The 6,957-nt window shown below is 38.3% G+C and overlaps 1 long non-coding RNA gene across 1 annotated transcript; it reads left to right on the top strand.

Moving 5' to 3' along the window:
• Window positions 1-762: 762 nt before the first annotated feature.
• On the top strand, window positions 763-5,897 carry LOC137071774 (uncharacterized). The gene is made up of 4 exons (XR_010904489.1): window positions 763-857; window positions 3,713-3,864; window positions 3,973-4,062; window positions 4,612-5,897. It is a non-coding gene; the product is annotated as an uncharacterized lncRNA (long non-coding RNA).
• The last annotated feature ends 1,060 nt before the right edge of the window (window positions 5,898-6,957 follow it).

The raw sequence follows: 6,957 nt of genomic DNA, 5'->3' as shown, positions 1-6,957 counted from the left end.
ATTTAGTGAAGATGGATGCCACAAAGATTATCTCAGACGAGCTGTGATAATCCGTAACTTTGACTGTAAATGCTACACGAGGAGAAAAGAGAACTCTCTGTACTGGAGACAGTCCTGTTGCCAGAAGCTTTGTCCAGACATTATGTACAACATACGGCTGGATTCTTTAGCTGCGGAAAAAGAGTGGCAGGACATGTGGATTATTGGACATTTAGAGGCAAACAGACGCACAGTACAAACTATGGTTACATCCACAAAGAGGACCCCGACAAACAGAAAGTGGGCCTGAACAACTTATTTCATTGAAGGCAACGAGATCTGCAAGAAAACTTTTCAGTTTCTAATGGGGTTTCCATAAACATCAAAGTTTGTCATTTTTTGTACATTCTAAGAACACGTACACGTTATCTCATGTTTAGACCTTCCCATACCTACCTATTGTTATTAACTGTCGTTTTAATTGTTATCGTTACACTGAAAAAAGTATAACTTTAGTGTTGTTCGTTTAATGTGTATTTTCTCATTGAAATAGCTTAATTTTTTTAATTTTTTCATGTCAAGTAAACATTTTAGCTTAGATTTATGGTTCAATCCATTTTTTTACATTGATAGAATCTAAATGGGCAGCGGGACATTAAACTGAATTTATTAATTTGATCAGAGCATTTTTTTTTAGATTAAGCAGGATTTGCACATGCGCATTGTTGACTTGCAGATCCCGCTCTCTGTGGTTCAAAAAAAAAAAAAAAAAAAAAAGTCTGAGAACTGTCTGAGAAGAACACAGCACGAACTTGAGCGGTGGCCGTCAGACCCATCCAGCCAGGCTCCGAGACAGAACTACGAGGAACATTGATAAGGTAAGAGAAACTTTGTCTACCGTTAACGTTTTTACCTCAAGTATATCTGACGGGACTTGAGTCTGGCCGTAATTTCAGCGCTAACGCTTGATAGCGTGTAAATTAACTTTTAAGATAGCACTCGAAATGTTCGTAATCTTCATTCAAACTATAACGTTCGGTTATTTTAGCCCCTCATTGGGTGGGTGAGTAATAACCTAAATGCATGCAAACTATCTAAATTCATTTTGTGGGGGCATTGACCGTGTCAAGGGAAAGAGTTAACAATAACATTTCTCGAAACAAGTGCAGTTATAGCCTATATAAGATACTATATTTTCTGCTTAACTTTTATTAGACTCCAGTTCAAAAGAAAAGTGTGTTTTTTCGCTGAGCACATTCTCTGCAGTCCGAGCGCGCTGAAGCGCTTGCTCATATATCTGAGGTAAATCATTAACACCATCACTGCTTACAGTATTGAACTAAATACATTACAATCAGCTAAAACGAATAAGCAGGTTACTTTTCTGAAAAAGAGTGCTCCCGAGTCTGTGTTTCTCACAGTTTGCGTGAATCGCGGCACAGTTCCACACACACACACAAAATACCGGCAGTTCAATACACAAATCCGCCGCGAACTTTATGGGCGCCGCCATCTTGCCTGCCGCCATTACTGCGTGCCTGCGAAGTGCGTGACGGTGTGACACTTGCCGGTGTCCTCTAATGACATTTCAATGAAAGCGGATCCTGCACATTAAATAAAATGTCTGGTGAAAGGGAACATTGGGTAGATGATGTCAGGCATTGGCCAAAACTTACAGAAAGGTAATTTATTGACAACAGGATGTATTAATGTATAAATGCGTCTGCCAAATGTAATGTATAAGACAGCAATAAAACTGAACAATGTCATTGTGAGCTGTGTTGCTAATTTTAGGGCCCTGCTTTCCGTGATCATGGAATTGTTTTACACAAACACGTTTTGAGAACATGAAATAACGAACAGTTATGAGGACTTATATGCTGCACTTAGAGCAGCGCGCGGCAGTAATGCACGACGCGCTGTAAATGATAACAGAAAATAAATAAAACATACGTGCCTGTTACAAAGGGACTTTAAGTCACAATTACACAAATGTAACTTCGTAGTTTTCTCTATTGTTACTGACATATTATGGTACGAGTCCACTGCCTGAAAACCTCACGACACTGTGATTCATACGCAGCGGCTGATCTGTGATGTAGGATGCAGTATCTGGCCAATCCATCCCGAACTCATGCCCTGTAGTTTAGGTTCTGACGCTCATCGCATGCCAGATGATTAATAAAATAATCTTATACCTGTAGGAAGATGTATTCTATTGCTACAACTGGTCGTGGCTATTTATTGCAGCTTGTGAACATATGCATGAGCACATCGGTAGGTCACGCAAGTTTACGTGCTGATTTAATAAGGCCATATTTTTTGTAACTGATCATTTCATATATGTCTAACGTTAATTGTGACTAGGTCCGTTTGTAATGGACACGTATGCTTTAATTATTCTCTGTCTTTAAGTGGTTTTCTTTACGTTCATCACAGCGCGCCGTGCATTAACGTTACTGCCGCGCGCTGCTATTTATTTATATATTAATCAATTAATTGTATTATTATTGAAAGTATCAAGATTTACAAACAAATATCGCTGCATAAAATCAACTTCTTCGAATTCGAAATAGGATACAGAAAAGATATAGCCTGAGGGAGCAGCTCTTAATATCCTGAATACAAACAGGGGGGAAAATAATAATAGTATGCATTCGTAACAAAAATAAAAATAATTTATAAGGGGAAAAAAGGTAGGCTATTATAACATGACATGAGGGGAGAATCAGTCATTGTTAAGCTATTAACCTCATTTGAGAAGTGTTTTCGTGTACGCACTGCTCTAAGTCCTTAGCAGCGAGGCACGCAGTAATGGCGGCGATGCTTTACTTCCGTGTTTCGCCGGATTTGTGTATAGTGAAACTCGCAGCTCTTAAAGGGGCCACACTCTATTCCAGCTCTTAAAGGGTTAGTTCACCCAAAAATGAAATTAATGTCATTAACTCCTCACCCTAATGTCGTTCCTTACTTTTAAGACCTCCATCTTCACACACAGTTTAAGATATTTTATATTTTAGTCCCAGAGCATATGCAGTCAATGCCCACTTTACTGTCCATTTCCAGAAAGCTAATAAAAACATAATCAAAGTAGTCCATATGTGACATCAGTTGGTTGATTAGATTCTCTTGAAGCATCGAAAATACATTTTGGTCAAAAAATATCAAAAAGACTTTATTCAGCATTGTCTTCTCTTTCGTGTTCCTAAAAAAAGATTAAAACGGTTCGTGAATCAGTGAATTGATCAATGATTCGGATCGCCAATGTCACGTGATTTCAGCAGTTTGGGAGTTCGACACGCGATCCGAACTGCTGAAATCACGTGACATTGGCGATCCGAATCATTGATTAATTCACTGATTCATTAACCATTTTAATCTTTTTTTGAGGAACACGTCGTAGATTGAAAGTCATAGTTTTTGTGATACTTGGACCAAAATGTATTTTCAATGCTTCGAGATTCGAATTAACTAACTGATGTCACATATGGACTGCTTTGATGATGATTTTATGAAAGTGAATGTTTTAGGTCAGCATATAGCAGAGAATAGACTGGGCACACGACTACTCGTTTACGTATGGCATTTGCCATACCCTGGCATTCCACATTTTTAGACCTAACTGTTGATTCACTAATGAGTTGTTGTTGTTGTAATTTAGTACGGTTGTGCTGGGGATTCTGTTTTGTGTTCACCATCTTCTAAACTTATTTCTGTATGCTCTACTTTTAAGATCAATTTAAGTTCATGCGAATTACAACAGTTCCTTTGGTGACAAGTTGGATTACAAGTTCTTGGTGCAGTTGGACAAGCACTCCACCAAACTGTTGGAGGTCATCAGGAGCAAGGGAGGAGTCCACCAGGACATTGCAGGTTTTAGATGAGGTATCTATGAATTTGATAATCAGTGGGATCCATGGCTGAATAGTGTTTTTTTTTTTTTTTTTTTTTGTAATTGTTTAATTTTAATTCATAGTTATTGTTCTTACTCAGACTGCAGACATCACCATCAGAAGAGAATGCATCCTCAAATCTCTGATCTACCTCGGCGAACCTTTTGCGCACCTTTTCAAAGAATACCAGGTAAGGGCATCTCTCTCACTTGCTCACACAAATAACACCTACAGACTAACATGGTCATAGTCTAGGTTTTCCTAGCCACTTTTAATAAATAGGGGTGTGATGAGAAACTCAGCTCACAAGATGAGATTTTAACACGATTTATAAGAAATCTTTGTTGCTGAATTTTGAGCTGTGAACACTTAGACCATGTCCAGACGTACCAAAACAATCTTTTTTTCCTTGTCTTCCCTGGAACACTGTCAAAATAAGTGTGTCCAAAGGAATCCATTTGCAAATGACTTAACACCTATATGCTATGTAAAATCCATGCCTGGTCCTCTCTCTTCCTTCACTGTCGTCGCTCCTCCTTTTATTCTCCCTTCACTCCTCTGTGAAAGCTCTGAGACCAGTGTGACGTGCAGTTGGCACTGATCATCCAATTACTTACCGGCCTCGCTTTGCTCTCACTCGTCACGCGCCTATTCAAGTTCAGTTTAGAGTGTGTAAGAGCTGAAAATGGGAGAGTTCTGAAATTATAATGTACTTATTTTCTCTTTGTTTTTTATGCAGGAAAATGAGATTGAAGAACTGGAGCAAACAACCATGGCGATCTTTATCACTGGGAAAGAGGATCCTCTTCATCCACCAAAAGACATTAAAATTGTCATTGAAGGATCAGAGGTCCGGAACCTGCTTGCTATATTGCATACAAATAGGTTATATTTAAAGGTTTAGTTCGCCCAAAAACGAATATTCTGTCATTAAAGGTCCCGTTCTTCGCAATTCTATCTTTCAAACTTTAGTTAGTGTGAAATGTTGCTGTTAGAGCATAAATAATACCTGTAAAATTATAAAGCTCAAAGTTCAATGCCAAGCGAGATATTTTATTTAACAGAAGTTCCCTTTCAAAGCCTACAGCGAGCGGCCGGTTTGGACTACACCGCTGCACTTCCTGCTGTGATGACGTCACTAGAACCGTTTGTTGACTAACGCTCCACCCACAAGAACACACAAAATAGGGGGCGTGGTCTCGTTGCTCTCCTACGTGGAGAAGAGCGCATTCAGCGCTTGCATCGCCCCGTTATGGTAAGAGGCGGGACCTTTCCGGGCAAAGTGCGCTAAGCTGCTGTCCAATCACAACACGGGAAGCGCTGGCCCAATCAGAACTCTTTATGGGTCTTAAGAGAGAGAAATGACATTGGTGTCATTAAAGGCCTGTCTGAGCCATCGGATTTCAACTAAAATATCTTCAATTGTGTTCCGAAGATGAACAGAGGTCTCACTAGTGTCGAACAACATGAGAATAAGTGATTAATGACAGAATTTTTATTTTTGGGTAAACTAACCCTTAAAATGTAGAGCTTACAGCTCTGTATCAGAAACTGATGCAGTGTTCACTGTTCACTGTCTGAGGAGCAGTTCCAGGATTTGTCTCTGGTGTTCAGCTGAAAGAGACTGTTCATCATCATATACATTTATGGACATGAAATACATTTGTATCTTAATATTTTAATTGTATTTTAGGATGTTTTATGGTGAACTGTGTTGTCAGGACAAACATTCCTAATTTAATATTACTACTAATGTGATGTCATCAAGTGGTGATTTGATTATTTGTAACAAATTTGTATTTTTGTGTGAAGCAGACTGTTCTTCATACATGTGAACATGTTCATTGAACAATAAATATAAATGTGTTCTAAAGGAAAGTGTTATGATAGTCATTGATCAAAATGTTTTAAAAGCTTTTTTTGTTTTGATTATACATTTTAAATAATGACATCTTAATTTGAGACAACCTAAAATAATTAATTTACTTTGGCCTATAAATATTACTTTGTTTTAATTTAAATAATTAGTTTATCCCAACATAAAATAATGATTTGTTAGTTTGATCCAATTTAAAATAATTAGTTTGTTCCAATCTAAAATAATTAGTTTAATCAACCTTTAAAAAGTGGTTGCATGGATTTAAACTTTTCAAATTAAACTAAATTAAATTATTTACTTGAGTCAATGTAAAATATTTCGTGTGATCGATTACTTCAATTTTTTTAAGTTGATCCAAGGGTTTTATTTTTTCAGTGTAGCATTGTATCACTTGTTTAAAAAAAACATTACTATAATGGGCTTTGAGATGATAATGTTAACATCTGCTATCCTTTATTATTAAAGGGGGGGTGAAACACTCAGTTTCAGTCAATCTCATGTCAATCTTGAGTACCTATAGCGTAGTATTGCATCCTTCATATCTCCGAAAAGTCTTTAGTTTTATCATATTTATAAAAGAAATATGGGCTGTACCGAGTCTTTCCGGAAAAAACCGAGCGCCTGGAGGCGTATCGTGTGGGCGGAGCTAAAGAATGACGAATGTGCACAAAGCGGTGACGTCTTCAAGCGTGGAGAAACCCATCGCTATCTCAGCTAATACAGATAATGATCCACAATCAAATCTGAGGCTGAAATAAATTGAACAGGAGAAACGGCAACATCAGGATGTCCGTCTCTGTGGTATGTACTGTATTTAGGGGCCTTTGTGTGTCTTTACGCGCAGTTTATGAGGACATGATTCGGTTTATGGACTATTGTATGTGACTAGACCTTAGAGGTAGCAAGCAAAACGGTTTTGCACGTCAGAGTCAGACTAGTGTTATACAGAACAACAATGGAGTAACCGTTAGCACATTTGAATGACGAAGCACGCGATCGTATCGTTTACTGATGTTTACTCATGCGACGGTAGCCAATAGCAGAGACATTTGAAGTTGATTTACTCACCGGCTGCTTCCAAAGCAGGACCGAATCTTTATCGCTGGGACCGCTCCGTCAAAAACACACTTCCTTGGTATGATTTGGTGAAGTCCTGTGACAGCAGTGACCGTGGAAATCCACTTTGCGACGCGACTGAAGCGATGC

The sequence above is a fragment of the Pseudorasbora parva genome, chromosome 3 (assembly GCF_024679245.1).
Source record: "Pseudorasbora parva isolate DD20220531a chromosome 3, ASM2467924v1, whole genome shotgun sequence".
NCBI lineage: Eukaryota > Metazoa > Chordata > Actinopteri > Cypriniformes > Gobionidae > Pseudorasbora > Pseudorasbora parva.
This window is presented reverse-complemented; position numbering and strand designations above follow the sequence as displayed.